The sequence below is a fragment of the Bos grunniens genome, chromosome 3 (assembly GCF_055505025.1).
Source record: "Bos grunniens cultivar Pamir isolate PY7600 chromosome 3, Bosgru_T2T1.0, whole genome shotgun sequence".
In the NCBI taxonomy this organism is placed as follows: domain Eukaryota; kingdom Metazoa; phylum Chordata; class Mammalia; order Artiodactyla; family Bovidae; genus Bos; species Bos grunniens.
In genome coordinates, this window is record NC_141167.1 from 76698087 (window position 1) to 76718775 (window position 20689).

General features: G+C 38.8%; 1 long non-coding RNA gene across 1 annotated transcript; it reads left to right on the forward strand.

Moving 5' to 3' along the window:
- Positions 1-1161: 1161 nt before the first annotated feature.
- Positions 1162-19397, forward strand: LOC147375871 (uncharacterized). Its single transcript, XR_015160554.1, has 3 exons — positions 1162-1590; positions 1687-1773; positions 18881-19397. It is a non-coding gene; the product is annotated as an uncharacterized LOC147375871 (long non-coding RNA).
- The last annotated feature ends 1292 nt before the right edge of the window (positions 19398-20689 follow it).

Genomic DNA, 20689 nt, shown 5'->3' on the forward strand with positions numbered 1-20689 from the left:
TCAGTCTTTCTCCATTCAGGCACTTAGAAAGCTCCCTTGCCTGGGGTCCTACTCTGTAGTTCAGTGCTACAGGTGTTTGATGGGCCAGCCTCTCTGTTGTTCAGGTGCCAATGCTGGCATGTGGGGAGAGAGAGGCTATGGTGATGGCTCCACCTCCTATGTGTGACTCAGCAGTATTGCCTTGCTTCCATGGCTGCCTGGCTTTCCTCCACAGGCATTTCCCACCACAATCTTCTCCTTTGTATTCACTTGATTCGTCTCTCAGCAGTCAACAGCTGCCCTCACCCTGGGATTGCTCACAACTCCTAGACTCAATCTCCCAGCCACTGTGCCTTCTAGAGGACCTGCATCCCTATCCGGGGTATATATGGCTGTGGCAAGGACTGTCTTATGCTCATTCCATTTGGCTGCCACAGATCTGCTGTTTCACTCTCAGCCTTAAATGTTTCTCCTCTGACTCAGACGATTACCCCGATGTGGGTGTTGGACCTGTGCTTCAGTTGCCCCACCTCCTGAGAGGAGGTCCAGTCCTTCTAACACTCCTGTTTTTCCCCCTAGTTCCTACCGAGTTTTGTATGGTTGTATGTATCCTCTTCTACTGGTCAGGTACCCCTGTCCACTCTCAGTTGGTGTTGTGCATGCACTTCTGTGTCTGAAGGTGTATTCCTGATGTATATGTGGAGAGAAATGTACTCCACATCCACCCACTACTCCCCATGTTTTCTGTCCAAGTATTTATTGAGTGTTTAAATATGTATCTGACATCACACAAATGATTGCAGTTATATGTAGAAATAAGGCACAATCCCCTGTCTATATCTCCAGTCTTCTCACCCCTTAGGTTACACTCTATGCTCTAATAGAACTAATTGTCCAGGCCATCACCTCTGCACCTGTCCTCATCTGTCAAGATTAAACTCAACTTCCATTCAAGCATCCTTTTCTCATGTCTTTTTTAAAAATTATTCTTTCCTGCCAGAGACTTGACAAATTGTTTCTCTTCTGGGCCTATTAGTAGCCAGGTAATCATTGTGTTTGTATTTCATTGTATTGAAAACATCAGGTTACAGACCCAGTTTACAAGAACAAAATTGCATCATAGTCACCTTTATAACATCAACATCTGACTGGTTAGAAATAACAGTCAGTCTATGAGTGTTCATTGTACTCATATCAACTGTACTGAACTGAGTTTCGTGGATGAGTGACATCTCCAAATATAATAGAAACATATCTGTCAAAGTAGCAAATATAAACAAGATATTGCAAAACCAGAATGTAAAGAAGGAAAAGGTAACTAATTCTGTGTGCACATTGTTTAGCTGTTATCTCTTGGCTACAGATTCACTCTTTCATACTTTCTCTCTAACTCAGCCTGGGACTGTATTTCATCTGAAGAAGAAGATAAGAAGAGAAGCAGGAGGAGGAGACAAGGGACTTCCTCCTTTGTATGTTTCTTGCTGAGCTTGGCAGTGTTTCTTAGCAATGGAGTGTTGCCACAGCAGCAGGCATTGGTTTCAGCTTCTAGCTACTTTCAAGACTCCCACACCATATTCATCTTGGTCCTTTATAAGAGCCATCAGCAGCCAGGTGGGTTCCATCCATAGGACTCAAGCTCAGTTCCATAGATCGATACATCTATGCTTTTAGGTTCTGAATACTCCTACTTTGTCTCTGTTTTCCCAGGTTTTGTGTGGTAGCTTCTTTCTGAAGATACTATTTCTTGGTAACCCATATCCTGTGGTTTTCATGTGTTGGCCTTATACTACCTAGGTAACTATTTCTTTCTATTACATTCCATTTATGACATCGCTTGGTTGGGGTTTTGGTTTGTTTTACTCTACTGGACCCTGAGACTAATATATTTTGTTAGATGCTTTCTTCTTACAGAAAATATGGTACTAGAGCTGATTTATAAAGAATATGTCAGAAAGCTAGAGAAAACTTTAGAGACCTCAAAAAACAAAAAATGAGCTAAATCAGTCCCCTTCAATCAAGTTACTAATGTCTTAGGGTGATCTAAGTCCAGCTGGAGCTTTGTAAAAATTCATTTGAATGGGGAATTCCTCAGCTTAAAAAAAAAAAAAAAAGTTTGAGAAATATTGCCCTAATCCAAAGATGTAAACCTGACTGGGAACAATTATATTCAATCCTATTTATATATATATATGAACCTATGTGGTTCATGTGTATGATCCACTTTGATCTTTTCAGTAAACTGTGTAGCTATTTTAGATAAGTTTTCTAAAGTCACATCGTTTGTAAGAGACAGATTCCAATGTATTATAAAATCCAGTATATCGTTCACTCTACCACATGGGCTTTAATTGCAGACAAAAGCTGTTTGGAGGCAGAGAGTTCTGTAGTCCTGTCATGTTCCCATGGGGTCCTCTAAACATAGGCATGGCATTCTTTACATAGTAATAACTAGTATTCATTTGGTACTTACTGTTTGCAAGGCATTTTCCTAAGTGTTTCTCATAGGTTATTTCGTTCAATTCTTCCAACTATTATTATTTCCACTTTAGAGATGAGAAAACTAGAGCTTGAAGATGTTAAGTAATTAGCACATAGTTGGGAAGGGACAAAGTCAGAATTTTATAGCAGGCATGCTGAATCCAGAACCCACATACTTAATCACAACACTCTAATATCCCCTGCTGCTGCTGCTTAGTCACTCCAGTTGTGTCCGACTCTGTACGACCCTATGGACTGTAGCCTATCAGGCTGCCCTATCCATGGGAAGAGTTGCTGGACTGAGTTGCCATGCCCTCTTCTGGAGGATCTTCCCGACCCAGGGATCGAACCCAGGTCTCCTGCTTTGCAGGCAGATTCTTTACTGCTGAGCCACCAGTTCAGTTCAGTTCAGTTGCTCAGTCGTGTCCGACTTCCTGCAACCCCATGAATCGCAGCATGCCAGGCCTCCCTGTCCATCACCAACTCCCAGAATTCACTCAGACTCATGTCCATTGAGTCAGTGATGCCATCCAGCCATCTCATCCTCTGTCGTCCCCGTCTCCTCCTGCCCCCAATCCCTCCCAGCATCAGTCTTTTCCAATGAGTCAACTCTTTGCATGAGGTGGCCAAAGTACTGGAGTTTCAGTTTCAGCATGATTCCCTTCAAAGAAATCCCAGGGCTGATCTTCAGAATGGACTGGTTGGATCTCCTTGCAGTCCATGGGACTCTCAAGAGTCTTCTCCAACACCACAGTTCAAAACCATCAATTCTTTGGCGCTCAGCCTTCTTCACAGTCCAACTCTCACATCCATACATGACCACAGGAAAAACCATAGCCTTGACTAGACAGACCTTTGTTGGCAAAATAATGTCTCTGCTTTTCAATATGCTATCTAGGTTGGTCATAACTTTTCTTCCAAGGAGTAAGCGTCTTTTAATTTCATGGCTGCAATCACCATCTGCAGTGATTTCCCTGCTGAGCCACCAGGGAAGCCTCTAATATCCCCTATAAGGAAGTATTGTTAAGCATTATTGTGGCGAAGGGTATTTTCATCTTAAGGGTCCAAATGAATAAAAACGTTTATATGTTATGGGTTAAAAAGAATTGATACAGTCATTTCCATGTCACTAAGTTTGAAACAAATTGGTTATAATAGAACATTTTTAAAGTTGGAAGAAACAATTGAATTCTTACACTAAACTGAAATTGCTTCATTTTTCTAAAGTTTTACTGAAACTTACTATCACTGGAAAATTGGGATTACCTATATATTAATTACTTAAGTGAATGCATAAACGTTCATAATTATTCTGAATGATTATTTTTCTTTTGTGAATTTAAAATGTGATACCATGTGAAAAAGTTAATTCTGTTGAAAAGATTGCTATTATTTTTCAAAAGATTTTGACTTTATTATATACTCATATACTACAGTTTGTACCACCTTCAGATTCTACTTTTCTTTTTCCATTTATAGATATTAATGAAAGGCAAATGCCACTTCACTTTCTCTCACATGATCTGTCCATAATATTTCAATTCCTAAAGCACTAACATCAATTACTTTTTAAAAGCTACTCAATTGTCAACTGAACTGACAAATAATATCAAAATAAAATATGAGTCACTGCTTTTGTAGTCTAAATTGATTTTTTTAAACACTAATAAAGAAAACCTTTATAGAAAATTTCTTTTTGAAATACAAATGAATGCCCAGTAATTGCATCAAATAACAATGTAAGTCATGAAAATGTTTTTGATAAAAGTTTTTTTAATAGTCACAAATGGAAATTGTCATATTTGGAGTATGTTGATGTGAAAAACTTTAAAAATTAGTCTTACAGAGCATGAGAATAAAAGGTATTCATTTTATCTGTCTGGTATGTTGACTTTTATTTATTTTTAAAATAATTTTATTTATTTATATTTGGCTGTGCTGGGTCTTTGTTGCTAGACAGGGCTTTTTTCTAGTTGTGATGAGTAGGAGCTACTCTGCAGTTGTGGTGCTGGGGCTTCTCATTGCGGTGGCTTCTCTTGTGAAGGGGCACAGGTTCTAGGGTGCCCTGACTTCAGTAGTTGCGGTTCCTAGCCACTAGTTTAGTTGCTCTGCGGCATATGGGGTCTTCCCAGACCAGGGATCAAACCCATGTCTCCTGCCATAGTAGGCGGAGTCTTTACCATTGAGCCACCAGGGAAGCCCAGTATGTTGACTTTTAGATCAAACCATATTCAGTGCTATCAGCTACCTTTTCTTCTAAGCTCAGTGGCAGTGAAGCTACTCAGCCGAATAGAATTAGCCCCATAAACCAGCAGGTTTTGGAAACTGTCATCACTGTTCCTGAGCAAGAGTCTAAAGCTCAAGCAGCTAAATCTGGCAGTTTCTTCCCAAGCTCCTACAGAACAGCTGGGGTTTTTGGCCCAGGGTTCTTAGATGTTTCATTTTGCCATCTTTATCAGGAATATAGGGTTTCCCTGGTGGCTCAGGCAGTAAAGAATCTGCCTGCAATGTAGGATACCTGAGTTCGATCACTGGGTTGGAAAAATCCCCTGGAGAAGGGAATGACAACCCACTCCAGTATTCTTGCCTGGAGAATCCCATGGACAGAGGAGCTTACTGAGTTTAAAATCCATGGGGTTACACAGAGTCGGACACAACTGAGTGACTAGCAACTTTCCCCTTTTCATCAGGATTATAGGAGAAGCTCTTCCTCAGCCTCCAGTTCTCTGAATTCACGTTCCGCATGCTAAACCTTGCTTCTTCTTTTCTTAGTCGTCTGTGGGGACAGAATTTCTAGAATGACATCCTCAGTTCTGTATCTTGCACACTTACAATCTGTATTCAGCAACTGACACATGTAACAATGTCGTCTTATATAGCTTTTTTCATTGGTAGCTATTTAGTCAACTTTTTAGGTCATAGTGTCTATGCTAGTTGTGTATATTTTTGCCTTTTCGGTTTTCTTTGGCATTCTCTTGTAAACATTGATCATTAATGTTTTGCCAGGAGCTATCTCTTTTCTGCATTTTTTCAAATGTGCAGCCATAAAGTTCATGCAATATTCTTTTATAATTATCTTAACCTCCTGAGTTAAGATATAACCTCCTGGCTATTCCTGTCATTCTTAATCTTGTGTGTTTGGTTTTCTCTCTTTTTTACCATTCCAGTGAGGAGAGTATCTGTTTTCCTTAGTCTTTCACAAAGACTTTGTATTTACTTTGACTCTGTCCTACTGTTTTGCTTTTAACTATTTTAGATTTTATTATATACTTTCTTAATATTATTTTTTATTGTGTACTCAACTTTTAAATTCAATTGGAGAATAATTGCTTTACAATGTCGTGTTCGTTTCTGCCAAAGAACATGAATCAACTGTAATATACGTGTATTCCCTCCTTGAGCTTCCTCCCACCCTACCCCATATCATCCAACTATCTTTACGTGTGTATTCAATTATTTTGTTCTGTTCTCTACTTTTCCTCTCTTCTTTACTTATAAAGGTAAACAAAGCCAAACATTTCCTCATGAATACAGACTTCCCTGGGTCTGCAGATTTTGGTGTAATGTCTTCTTTCATTGCTGTCTTAGTCAGCTTGAGATGATATAACAAATATATCATAGACTGTTGCTTAGTTGCTAGGTTGTGTCCAAGTCTTTTGTGACCTCAGGGACTGCAGCATGCCAGGATCCTCTGTCCATGGGATTTCCCAGGCAAGAATACTGGTGTGGGTTGCCATTTCCTTCTCCAGGGGATCTTCCTGACCCAGGAATTGAACCCACATCTCTGCATTGCAGGTGGATTCTTTACCAACGAGCCACCAGGGAAGCCCATACCATAGACTGGGTGGCTTAAACAACAAACATTTATCCTCATAGTTCTAATGCTGGGAGGCTCTTTATTTCTCTTCTTACAAGATAAAAATCCCATTTATGAAGATTTCCCTTCAATGACCTAATCACCTCCCAGTGGCCCATCTACTATTACCATCAAAGTGGGGTTTAGAATTTCAACACACAAATTTTGGGAGTACACAAACATTCAATCCACAGCAATTGCTTTCTAGATAGTTTGCTGTTTTCTTTTAAATCTCTTTTAAATTTATCAAAATATTGTACAGTGTTCTAATTTGTAAGCAATTATGGTTTTTGTATATTTCTTTTATATCTAGTTTTACTCATTCAATCAGAAATGCTTACTGTGTAGCTACTATATGACCAGAAAGAAATTCATCAGTGAACAGATTCACTATGCAATCCCACTACTGTTTATCCTATAATCATTTTGAAATCTCTCATGCTTTGTTTCTAGGTCTATTCCAAAATTTGAAGAACAATATATGATATTTACATACTAGGGCCATAGAAATGTGATTTACCTCAAAGCAAGCTTGTATGCTGAAACCAACAAAATTCCAATATAAGAAGACACTCCAGACCAAAAGGATTTTCTTTCCTTATACATTATTCATTTTCAAATACTTTACTATATTTTACTTTTCTGGGAATCTGTACCACAAGTACCTTATACAGTTTTACATTTTCTCTTGTGTTTCTTCTTATTGGGAGAAAAAATATATGCCTTACTGCTCATAACATCTGTACCGAAAGTTTTACTCATACTCTATGTTTCTTGCCATCTACTTCACTGTTCTTCCTTTAGTTTTGGTGAAGTCGCTCAGTCGTGTCCGACTCTTTGCGACCCCATGGACTGTAGCCTACCTGGCTCCTCCCTCCATGGGATTCTCCAAGCAAGAGTACTGGAGTGGGTTGCCATTTCCTTCTCCAGGGGATCTTCCTGACCCAGGGATCGAACGCGGGTCTCCCGCATTCCAGGCAGACGCTTTAACCTCTGAGCCACCTGGGAAGTCCAGATGACCTTACTTACCCAGATCACTGTTCTTCCAGATCACCTTAAAAAAAATTTTTTTTAATCCAGTGATTTTCTAATCTAATTATGGCAGGTACTTTATAAAAGTGCCATCTCTGGGATCCTTTTTACTGGATTCTTGGGTTAGTTTCATCATTTGTTTCAGTGAGTATTTTCCTTTTCTTGTTTTTCTGCTTCCTTTTGTTCAGACTAATCCCCAAATAGTTAATTGATTCTTTCATTTCAGGGAAGACATAATTTGTCTACTTATTTTATTAATAGTTTGGGTATAGAATTCAAGGTTAAAAATAATTTTAATTAAAAATTTGGGAGATCTGCTTTTTTGCCTTCTAGAATTTAATTTTGCTGATGAGATATTAGATGCCAGTCTAAATCACATTCTTGTATAGCTGGCACTTTTTCTTCCTCTCTGCTACCTTTTAACACTATTTCTTCATCCTTGGTGCTCTGAAATTTCATGATAGTATGTCTGTCTCTGGATTTCTTTTATTATGTTCACTATGAACATCTTAATATGAAGATCCATGATTCTTTTCTACCCTGGAAACTTTGTTTCCATTTTCCCTGAAAATTTATTCCTCTCTATTTTTCCTCTCTCTCATTTTGGAATTTATAAGACTTAGAACCACCTGCATTTATTATTTATGTCTGATTACTTCCTCCAAATTTCTTTGTTATTTTCTCTATGTTAAGAAATAATGACTTAACATAGTCATTTTTAACATACTTTCAAAATAAGCATTTTTTAAATTATTCAATTACATGTTTACTTTCTGAGAGCTTTTTTTTTCCCTCTGATTATCTATTTTGAAGATTTTTTTGATAAAATACCTTCTCAAATATTTTCAAGTCAGTTAGAGTAGTTTTGTTTTTATTTTATATTTTTTCTTATTTTTCTCTGTGTTATCTAGATATTTTTATTAAGTAATTTGCTTTGCTAGTATGTCTTCTCTTTTAAGCTATTATATTCATTCTTTAAGCCATTATATTATTTCAATGTATATTTTTTAATGGAGGACTTGATTTTTGTTTTTCATTTTTTGATGTATAATTGACTTAGGACTTCCAAGTTGGCTCAGTGATAAAGAACCCACCTGCCAATGCAGATGATGCATGTTTGATCCCTGGGTGGGGAAGATCCTGTAGAGAAGGAAATGGCAACCCACTCCAGTATTCTTGCCTGGGAAATCCCATGGAGGGAGGAGCCAGGTATGCTACAGTCCATGGGGTCACAAGAGAATTGGACACAATCAGTGACTAAACAACAACAACAAAATTGGCATGCAACATTATATTCGTTTCAAGTGTACAATACTATAATTCACTATTTGTATATTTGGCAAAACTCAGTTGACTTTTCTGAATAGCTGATATGGGTTATATTTGTAGGCTTGTTCTTTTCTCTCAGGTCCCTGTGTTGAGGGGTCCCTAAAGACACATTCAGTTCAGTTCAGTTCAGTTCAGTCGCTCATTAGTGTCCAACTCTTTGTGACCTCATGAATCACAGCACGCCAGGCCTCCCTATCCATCACCAACTGCCAGAGTCTACCCACACCCATGTCCATTGAGTCAGTGATGCCATCCAACCATCTCATCCTCTGTCGTCCCCTTCTCCTCCAGCCCTCAATCTTTCCCAGTATCAGGGTCTTTGCAAATGAGTCAGCTCTTCACATCAGGTGGCCAAAGTGTTGGAGTTTCAGCTTCAATGTCAGTCCTTCCAGTGAACACCCAGGACTAATCTCCTTTAGGATGGACTGGTTGGATCTCCTTGCAGTCCAAGGGACTCTCAAGAGTCTTCTCCAACACCACAGTTCAGAAGCATCAATTCTTTGGCGCTCAGCTTCCTTTATAGTCTAACTCTCACATCCGTACATGACTACTGGAAAAACCATAGCCTTGACTAGACGGACCTTTCTTGACAAAGTAATACATTCAGGTTTGGTAATTCAATAGAGTTAATCACAGAATTTAGCATGTGGCCATATTCACAGATACAGTTCACTATGGTAAAACGATACAGAGCAAAATCAGAAAAGGGAAAAGGCACATGGGGAGATGTCTAGAAGAAATCAGGCACAAACTTGCAAGAGGAGTCACATGACAGTTAATTTTTCCAAAAATGATTTGAGACAACATTTTCAATGTCTCTCAGGAAATCTCAATAGAGACTTAGCACCCTAAATTTTTATTGGAATATGGTCACATAGCATACTCTGCTAACTGTTCCACAATTCCAGACTCTCAGGGGAAAAGACAGACAGCATAAACTGCATTGTTCATAAAGTTCAGGCACAGTGAACCACCCTTATCAGGTAACTATTGACCAAAAACACTCTGAGAGCCAATTTCCCAGATGCCAGTAAAGGGCCACCCTTGCTATCAGGCTTTTCTAATACTGATAGTCCCAGGCCTTCTAAGTTAATTCTTTACCACACATTTTCTCTTGTGAATATGGTGTCTGCTTCAGAACTCTGTAAGCTGGGCTGTTAACATTCGCATTATGACAAGTAGGTTGGGAATTGGCCTGAGGCCAGGGAAAGTGAATACACATGCTAGAAAAGGGGGCGGGGTGCAAACACTGAAGCACTGGCATTGGTCTTAGTACCAACATTTATCCTCAGCAGTGCTTTATATCTTTGGAGAAGGACCCTGTATGAGACCCATAGCTCCCAAGAGGTCTCTGTACTTTCAAATCCCTCTAAGAGCTTGTTTTCTCTGCCTAGGTGCTAGACCCCCACTTCTTCACTTAGAAATGTCCCTCACGTTTAGTTGTTATTGTTTAGTCACTAAATCATGTCCAACTCTTTTGCAATCCCATGGACTGTAACCCACCAGACTCCTCGGTCCATGGGATTTTCCAGGCAAGAATCCTGGAGTGGGTTGCCATTTCCTTCTCCAGGGGATCTTCCTTACCCAGGAATTGAACCTACATTTCCTGTATTGCAGGCAAATTCTTTACCACTGAGCCACCAGGGAAGACCCCTTGTGTTTAAGAACTAGCTAGTAATAATACCTCCACTAGAACTTTCTCCATTTCCACTAGTCAGAATTATTTCTTACTTAAAGGATTCAACAAAAATGTTCTGAATGCCTGGTAGTACACTAGGAGATGAGACTTATTTGAAAAATCTCAAAGCATCAAAGTTGCTGCACCCACAGAAGTTATAAGTGCTGTAATTTTATTACTAACATGTGTTTGCATCATGCTACAGATCCAAATGTCTTTCTCAATAATAGTGATTTCTTTGACTTTCTGTTATTTATTTTTGTGTCCACTGTAGCAAAGAATGCACTCACACAATAGATAATAAATGTAAAACATTTTTGACAAAGGCAAATACATGCCAATACAGTTAAATAAGTGTATTGGGATACGTAGAGTATTTCAATCTGCTATGTATATATTTGGCTGTGTGTATTAACTTTGAAACTGAAAAAAATAAAAAAGAAGATAACACATTGAAGGAATTTGAATAGAGCGAATGGCAGTGTGTTCACATCTGGGTGTATATTACATTAACTCTAAAACTTAAGAGAAAATAAGAATTCTGCCCAGCACTCAGAAAAACCTTTCTCTAGTTCTGACATCAAAACATCCCAAGTCTACTTTCATTTTCTGGGATGAAATGTTTCTAATGTTTTATCTTTGAATGAAAGACATCTTTGTAAGTGACAATCCAAACCAAATTGGTTTTGTACAAGGCTGCAATTATGGTTTCTTTGTTGTTTCCACTATCATTCTGATAATACATCTAGGTGAAATCAGAATTGAAAAACCTGAGAACCTGGAATTGCTCATAAACATCTCCTTGGTGAATATATTGAGCAGAAAAGTTAAAGAAAATCAAGTTTCTTTCAGGAAAGGGAAATGTGGAAGCCCTTGTTAAGCTTTGTTTTAATATCAGGTTGTCTGACTTTTACATTTATTTTATTTTGGACTTCATTTTAGACTTTGAGACTTTTATTTTATTTTAGTGTTAGTTTGAAAGACATTCAAATTTGCCTTAAAGCTACTTCACATATTTTATTAACTTATCCAAAGCAATCAGCTTATTTTTGTTTTCACAGAAGCAAATATACAGATGTAGGATAGACTTTTTCCTTTTATAAAACTAAAATACTTGTTATTCTACTGACTCTAATATTGAACATTGCATAATTTTAGCATAGAGATTAGTTATCCTCACAGAGCATATCCGTGTTTGAAAATGGTAAACCTTTAAAAATTATTACCTTTTAATTCACTGGTTGCTCTTTCTTTTTTTGTTAATTCTCCTTCATCTCCCTAAACTAAACATTGGAGTACCATAGATTCAATCTTCAGATTTCTTTTATTTTACACATTTGGCAAGCTCATTAAATCTTAGAGCTTTAAATGCCATCCCTATGCTTGTGACTCACATTTTTTTATCTCCTGACTAGACTTTCCTTGAAATTTTAGCCACAATATCTAACTGCCTACTCAACATTCCCACTGTGATATCTAATAATTCTCTCAAATTTAACATGCCAAAATTTGAACTCCTGATTTCTACCCTTCCTCAAACATACTTATTACATATTTTCTCATCTCAGTAAATAGCAATGCCATTCCTCCAACTACTTATCCCCAAAACCTTTACAGCCAGCTTTTTCTTGGGCATGAATCCATGGCCCATTCGATTGTATTCTGGAAAGAAGGACTACATAACCCAAGTCCTAAGATCTAATTGGATGGAAAATCCAGTTGGTTAAATCTTCAGGATTTATTCAGCAATCCACCACTTCCTCACTGTTCTCAGCAGCCATCATCTTTTGCCTCTGTGTGTGTGTGTGTGTGTGTGTGTGTGCACATGCACTCAGTCTTGTTTGACTCTTTGCGACCCCATGGACTATAGCACACCAGGCTCCACTGTCTATGGAATTCTCCAGGCAAGAATACTGACGTGGGTTTCCATTTCTATTTCAGGGAATCTTCCTTACCCAGGGATCAAACCAGGGTCTCCTGTGTCTCCTGAATTGGCAGGTGGACTCTTTGCCACTGCAAAAGTCTCCTTACTGGTGTTTCAGTTTCCATCTTCACCATCCTAAAGTCTTCTCTTCGCACAATCAGATCAGATCTGTCAGTCAGTCGTGTCCAACTCTTTGCGACTCCATGAATTGCAGCACGCCAGGCCTCCCTGTCCATCACCAACTCCCGGAGTTCACTGAGACTCACGTCCATCAAGTCGACGATGTCATCCAGCCATCTCATCCTCTGTCGTCCCCTTCTCCTCTCACCCCCAATCCCTTCTAGCATCAGAGTCTTTTCCAATGAGTCAACTCTTCGCATGAGGTAGCCAAAGTACTGGAGTTTCAGCTTTAGCATCATTTCCTCCAAAGAAATCCCAGGGCTGATCTCCTTCAGAATGGACTGGTTGGATCTCCTTGCAGTCCAAGGGACTCTCAAGAGTCTTCTCCAACACCACAGTTCAAAAGCATCAATTCTTCGGCGCTCAGCCTTCTTCACAGTCCAACTCTCACATCCATACATGACCACAGGAAAAACCATAGCCTTGACTAGACGAACTTTTGTTGGCAAAGGAATGTCTCTGCTTTTGAATATGCTATCTAGGTTGGTCATAACTTTCCTTCCAAGGAGTAAGCGTCTTTTAATTTCATGGCTGCAGTCACCATCTGTAGTGATTTTGGAGCCCAGAAAAAGAAAGTCTGACACTGTTTCCACTGTTTCCCCATCTATTTCCCATGAAGTGATGGAACCGGATGCCATGATCTTTGTTTTCTGAATGTTGAGCTTTAAGCCAACATTTTCACTCTCCACTTTCACTTTCATCAAGAGGCTTTTGAGTTCCTCTTCATTTTCTGCCATAAGGGTGGTGTCATCTGCATATCTGAGGTTATTGATATTTCTCCTGGCAATCTTGATTCCAGCTTGTGTTTCTTCCAGTTCAGCATTTCTCATGAGGTACTCTGCATATAAGTTAAATAAACAGGGTGACAATATACAGCCTTGATGAACTCCTTTTCCTATTTGGAATCCAGTCTGTTGTTCCATGTCCAGTTCTAACTGTTGCTTCATGACCTGCATACGTATTTCTTCACACAATAGTTACAGTGATTCTTCAAAATGTAACAGATTCTTTTGCTCAAATCAGTCTCTTGATATTTTTCCATCATCCCCAGATTAAAAACCAAAAGCCTAGGTGATCTGATCCCTGACCACTTCTTTAATCTCATATTTATCAATCTTCCCCTTACTTACCTCCATGACATTGTCTAGAACTAAGCTGCCACAGGTTTTCATATTACTATTCCTTCCACCTGGAATGCTACTCTCCAAGTGTGTCATTTCTCCTGTCTTTAAGGTCTCTGCTCAAATATTACTTTATCAGAAAGGGCTTCCCTGATTATCCTACAAAACAGTAAATTCCTCAACATTAATTCCCTCATCAAACTTCATTTCTTTTCTTGTGCATACAATCACTTGATATACTTTGCATTTATTCTTTTTTAATTGTTTGATTCCATCTACTAAAATAGAAGCTGCAAAAAGGTGGAGCTTTTATGTCTCTGTTTTGTCTGATGCAGTAATCCCAGCACTAAAACTTCAGTCTTTCTAGTTATAGATGCTCAACAAGTAATTATTAAAATTGCAATAATTTAAAAGTAAGTAAAATTGATTTTATTTTTACTATATGTTAATATAATGAATACTATCAGCTGCTTCTCAGTGTGGCTCAGACCATAAAGAATCTTCCTATAATGCAGGAGACCCAGATTTGATCCCTGCGTTGGAAAGCTCCCCTGGAGAAGGGAATGGCAATTCAACTCCAGTGTTCTTGCCTGGAGAATTCCATGGATAGAGGAGCCTAGTGAGCTACAGTCCATGGGGTCACAAAAAGTCAGATGTGACTACCACACACATACACATCAATGATAAAAACTTTAAAACATATATATGATAGTTATAGTATTAACAAGAAAACTATTCTTAGGCTTAGTACTAAATATTTCATGAATCCTAAGCCTAAAATTCTCTTCTGAAGGAAACAACCACAAGCCACTCCTTCCAAATAAATGTGCCAAGCCTTGGGTCACAGGATTTTCTCTCCCAGGCCACAACTAATAGGGTCGGAGATTCTGCTGAAGGTAAACAGTGAATAAAGGATAAACAGGGTTGACATTAAGAAGGTTATCAGGAAATTATGTCTTGATACTCAGAAACTGGCAAATCATCCCAAAGAGACCTCTTTTGGAAATTCTGAAATTGAGATTCACTTTGAGTGAAGAGTAAGTAACAAGCTTGTACACTTCACAGAGTCTAGAAGAAGATAACAGTCAGAGGTATTGAGCTAATAAAGCTCCTGTCATCTCCAGGATGATTACGGACACTTAATACAACTTTTTCTGAGGCTGACTGTATTCTGACTTGGAAGCATTGGGACCTACTTACTGAGATGGTCTTCTTTGTTTATTCATCTCTCCAAGTGCATTTATAACAGTAATATTTTTAAATTAAACATGTTAACAAGCATCACAAACTGTTTAGTGACCAAATTTATTGAGGAAATTCTAGGCTTTTCTAGAATTTTCTTTACTATCAATTGAGAATTATAAAATACATTTCTTTACCACCAAATAAGAAGTATAGCACATTAGTTAAAAGCAGGGATTTTTGATGCATTCTGCCCTGGAATGAATCCTGACTCTGCTATTTACTAGCTGGGTAATCTTGGGGAATTAATCAATCTTATATTCCTCAAGAGATCCCTAGTCTTTCCCATTCTGTTGTTTTCCTCTATTTCTTTGCATTGATCGCTGAAGAAGGCTTTCTTATCTCTTCTTGCTATTTTTTGGAACTCTGCATTCAGATGTTTATATCTTTATTTTTCTCCTTTGCTTTTTGCTTCTCTTTTTCTCACAGCTATTTGTAAGGCCTCCCCAGACAGCCATTTTGTTTTTTGCATTTCTTTTCCATGGGAATGGTCTTGATCCCTGTCTCCTGTACAATGTCACGAACCTCATTCCATAGTTCATCAGGCACTCTATCTATCAGATCTAGGTCCTTAAATCTATTTCTCCCTTCCACCGTATAATCATAAGGGATGTGATTTAGGTCATACCTGAATGGTCTAGTGGTATTCCCCACTTTCTTCAATTTAAGTCTGAATTTGGCAAAAAGGAATTCATGGTCTGAGCCACAGTCAGCTCCTGGTCTTGTTTTTGCTTACTGTATAGAGCTTCTCCATCTTTGGCTGCAAAGAATATAATCAATCTGATTTTGGTGTTGACCATCTGGTGATGTCCATGTGTAGAGTCTTCTCTTGTGTTGTTGGAAGAGGGTGTTTGTTATGACCAGTGCATTTTCTTGGCAAAACTCTATTAGTCTTTGCCCTGCTTCCTTCCGTATTCCAAGGCCAAATTTGCCTGTTACTCCAGGTGTTTCTTGACTTCCTACTTTTGCATTCCAGTCCCCTATATGAAAAAGACATCTTTTTTGGGTGTTAGTTCTAAAAGGTCTTGTAGGTCTTCATAGAACCGTTCAACTTCAGCTTCTTCAGCATTACTGGTTGGGACACAGACTTGGATTACTGTGATATTGAGTGGTTTGCCTTGGAAAAGAAAAGAGATCATTCCGTCGTTTTTGAGATTGCATCCAAGTCCTGCATTTCAGACTTTTTTGTTGACCATGTTGGCCACTCCATTTCTTCTGAGGGATTCCTGCCCACAGTAGTAAATATAATGGTCATCTGAGTTAAATTCACCCATTCCAATCCATTTCAGTTCACTGATTCCTAGATGGGCTCGATAAAGGACAGAAATGGTATGGACCTAACAGAAGCAGAAGATATTAAGAAGAGATGGCAAGAATACACAGAAGAACTGTACAAAAAAGATCTTTATGACCCAGATAATCATGATGGTGTGATCACTGACATAGAGCCAGACATCCTGGAATGTGAAGTCAAGTGGGCCTTAGAAAGCATCACTATGAACAAAGCTAGTGGAGGTGATGGAATTCCAGTGGAGCTATTCCAAATCCTGAAAGATGATGCTATGAAAGTGCTACACTCAATATGCCAGCAAATTTGGAACACTCAGCAGTGGCCACAGGACTGGAAAAGGTCAGTGTTCATTCCAATCCCAGAGAAAGGCAATGCCAAAGAATGCTCAAACTACCGCACAATTGCACTCATCTTACACGCTAGTAAAGTAATGCTCAAAATTCTCCAAGCCAGGCTTCAGCAATACATGAACCGTGAACTTCCAGATGTTCAAGCTGGTTTTAGAAAAGGCAGAGGAACCAGAGATCAAATTGCCAACATCCACTGGATCATGGAAAAAGCAAGAGAGTTCCAGAAAAACATCTATTTCTGCTTTATTGACTATGCCAAAGCCTTTGACTGTGTGGATCACAATAAACTGTGGAAAATTCTGAAAGAGATGGGAATACCAGAACACCTGACCTGCCTCTTGAGAAATTTGTATGCAGGTCAGGAAGCAACAGTTAGAACTGGACATGGAACAACAGACTGGTTCCAAATAGGAAAAGGAGTTCGTCAAGGCTGTACATTGTCACCCTGTTTATTTAACTTCTATGCAGAGTACATCATGAGAAACGCTGGACTGGATGAAACATAAGCTGGAATCAAGATTGCCAGGAGAAGTATCAATAACCTCAGATATGCAGATGACACCACCCTTATGGCAGAAAGTGAAGAGGAACTCAAAAGCCTCTTGATGAAAGTGAAAGTGGAGAGTGAAAAAGTTGGCTTAAAGCTCAACATTCAGAACACAAGAATCATGGCATCCGGTCCCATCACTTCATGGGAAATAGATGGGGAAACAGTGGAAACAGTGTCAGACTTTCTTTTTCTGGGCTCCAAAATCACTGCAGATGGTGACTGCAGCCATGAAATTAAAAGACGCTTACTCCTTGGAAGGAAAGTTATGACCAAGCTAGACAGCATATTCAAAAGCAGAGACATTACTTTGACAACAAAGGTCCGTCTAGTCAAGGGTATGGTTTTTCCTGTGGTCATGTATGGATGTGAGAGTTGGACTGTGAAGAAGGCTGAGCTCCGAAGAATTGATGGTTTTGAACTGTGGTGTTGGAGAAGACTCTTGAGAGTCCCTTGGACTGCAAGGAGATACAACCAGTCCATTCTGAAGGAGATCAGCCCTGGGATTTCTTTGGAAGGAATGATGCTAAAGCTGAAACTCCAGTACTTTGGCCACCTCATGGGAAGAGTTGACTCATTGGAAAAGACTGATGCTGGGAGGGATTGGGGGCAGGAGGAGAAGGGGACGACAGAGGATGAGATGGCTGGATGGCATCACTGACTCGATGGATGTGAGTCTGAGTGAACTCCGGGAGTTGGTGATGGACAAGGAGGCCTGGTGTGCTGTGAATCATGGGGTTGCAAAGAGTCGGACACGACTGAGCAACTGATCCGATCTGATCTGATATTCCTCAACTGACTCATCTGTAAAATGGAGATAATAGTATTACTTGCCTCAGGGCTGTTGCTAGAATTAAATAAGTTATTATGTGTGAAGTTTTTAGAGATGTGTCTGTCACAGAGTTGTATGCTATAAGTACTAGATACTGTGATATATTACCTCATGCAGTGCTTATAATTCCATGACATCCATTCTGTTTGTGTAGGAGAGAATGAAACTTGGAAACAGTGAGCAATATGTCTCTGTTTGAGCTAGAATTTCAACCCAAGTGTTCTCTCCCACCCATGTGGCTAAACACTCCATACTCCCAAGAATGCATTCGACTATGAATTTCTTTCTCTCAAGACCTTGCAAGAAACTCATGCTCTATGGAATACAGTGGACAGTGCTAACTTAGGGTAAATAGGCTTAGGGGCTATAGAGTTTTGGGGTCTTCCTCAGAAACATTTTAATATGGTTCATATTTTAGAGTTAACAATTCAGCATATTTTTCACTCACTGTGTTTCACAGCCATCAAACAAGCAAGAATTGTTAACTTTTATCTACAGTAAGAACTACTATACTTTTCAGTTAAAAGAACTAATAAATCCCCTTTTTTATTCATCAGTATTTGTTGGGTTCTTTCTTATTTTCAACAGAAAACACACCAAGTGCTACCATAGAGATATTTTGAAATGTTGTCTTTCCTTGATATCACCTTGAACAAAGCCTAAAATAGTATTTCTACATTTTAAATTTGCCTTCTTATCAAAGGAAAAAAAATCAGTTTTTTTAACTTCCCAAATTTTAATTTAATAAAATTTAAATATTAGAACATTAGAATTCTGTTCAGAATTGTTAATCATCAATAATTAAATTAAGTAATTCTAGGAATTCTTATAAGTGTATATGAAAACAGATTAAGCACAGGGGAAAATCAAATATGCTTTGGTTACTCAACTCCAGGTTTGGAATTCAAAACTTGGATAGAAATTACTTTTGATTCAATAAATAATATAATTACAGTAAGGAAATTCTTTTTTAAATAATTAACTACACTCAAGTCATTTGTTCTTTAGCTAACTTCCCATTTTTTTATTCCCTCAACACAGACAAGCAAAAATTATATTGATTCCTGAGAGACGGCCCATCCCTGAGAGGTTACGGCAGCTCTTCCTTTTTTTTGTCCTGTCATCCCACGAGATCCCCCTGGGGCCCACTGCACACGTAATCTGTTTCTCAATCAGCACTCTGCCGGAAGAGTGTCTGCAAAGAAGTAAACAAGGCCCAGAACCATGTCCTTGAGAACTAAGACTAAAATATTTCATGGCCAGCTTGAGGAGATGAAGACTGTGACAGAGAATGAGAAACAAAGAAAAAGATGAATGAGAGGATCAGGCAAGTCCGGTGTTGATTCAGTTATGCTTTCCAGTAGAAGGCGAAAACCTAGCTCAAACTAACAAGCAGTGGTTAGTTTGACTGACTCTCTTGAGTTAAAAGTCCAGATGTACAGAAAGCTTCAGGCATGGTTCTATCAGGATTCTCATTCTGTTTCTTGGAGATTCTCTCATGGTACTGTTTCCACGGGATTGTTTCACTTCTATGCTAAATGAAGTTCATCAGAACACAGACTGTGTCCTTCTCCATTTACTTCTGAGGGAGAGAGAAGACCACTTATAGGGATCGCTCTTCAGTGTGACCATGTGAATGTCACTATGGGCATAGGTCTCAGATCTCAGATCCATAGCCAGTACTGAATAAATTACTGTGGCAAGAGCAAGGAGACTAATACATACCCACTCCTAAAACTGGGTTGGTTTAGTCCTACCTAAACTTCACCTATGCTATATGATGAGAGAGGGATGGAGTGGATACCATACAACCAAAATGTCTTTTGCAGTTGTCATGGGTATCAGGGTAGGTAACTGTATCAAGAATGAAGAAGTTATCAACTATATTTAATTTTATGGAGTTGGATGGGCAGAAATCCTACTGGAGAGGACAGAGGTGTGAAGTGTGGTACAGAAGAAGGATGGTGTGTACAGGTGATTATACTAACATGGTTTGGATGGGAGCATAGCAATGCAACTGTAGTTGTAATAGCGTATAGGATCAATGGATGATTTTTTTTTAGAATAGGAAGCTTTACGCACGTTTTACACTTTGGGGAATGATCTAGTTATGAGAGAAAAAGGAAAAAAAAAAAAAAACCTGATAAAGCTGAAAGAAAAAGACCATAACTGATTGTTATGGTCCAAATTCATATGCTGAACCCTTAGACCCAGAACCTCAGAACATAACCGTACTTGGGGTTAAGGTCTTTAGAGAGGTCATTAAGTTATAATGAGATAATTAGGATGGGCCCTAATCTAATATGACTGATGTCCTTATAAGAAGAAGAGATTATGACACAGGTACAGAGAAAAGACCAGGTAGAGACAAAGGGAGACGAAGACGATCTATAAGAGAAAGAGAGAGGTCTCAAACCTTGCTCACATTCTATCTAAGGTGTCTTGCCTCCAGAACTGTGAGAAAATAAGTTTCTATTGTTTAAGCCACCTAGTCTGTGGTATTTATTATGGCAGCCCTCACAAGCTAATAACAATGTTAAATTAAAGCCAGTGAGACCGTGAGAAGGCTGGGAGACAGAAGCATATGAGGAGGAACTAGCTCTTTGTAAGAGGAAGGCTGTTTCTTCACAACATACAGCATCATGTATCTGCTGGTGGAGGATGGTTAAATTTCCATCAGATAGTTTCCTTTTTTTTTTTTAATGAAATATGATACCAGTTAGGTTTTTGTTGTTGTTGTTTCTGTTAAGGGTAGGCTGTCAGCCCTAGAGGTTTCAAAAGAAAAGGGAAAACATGAAATAATTGCTTCTATGAGTGAGAAATCAAGAAGGGTAATTACCTGACAATTTA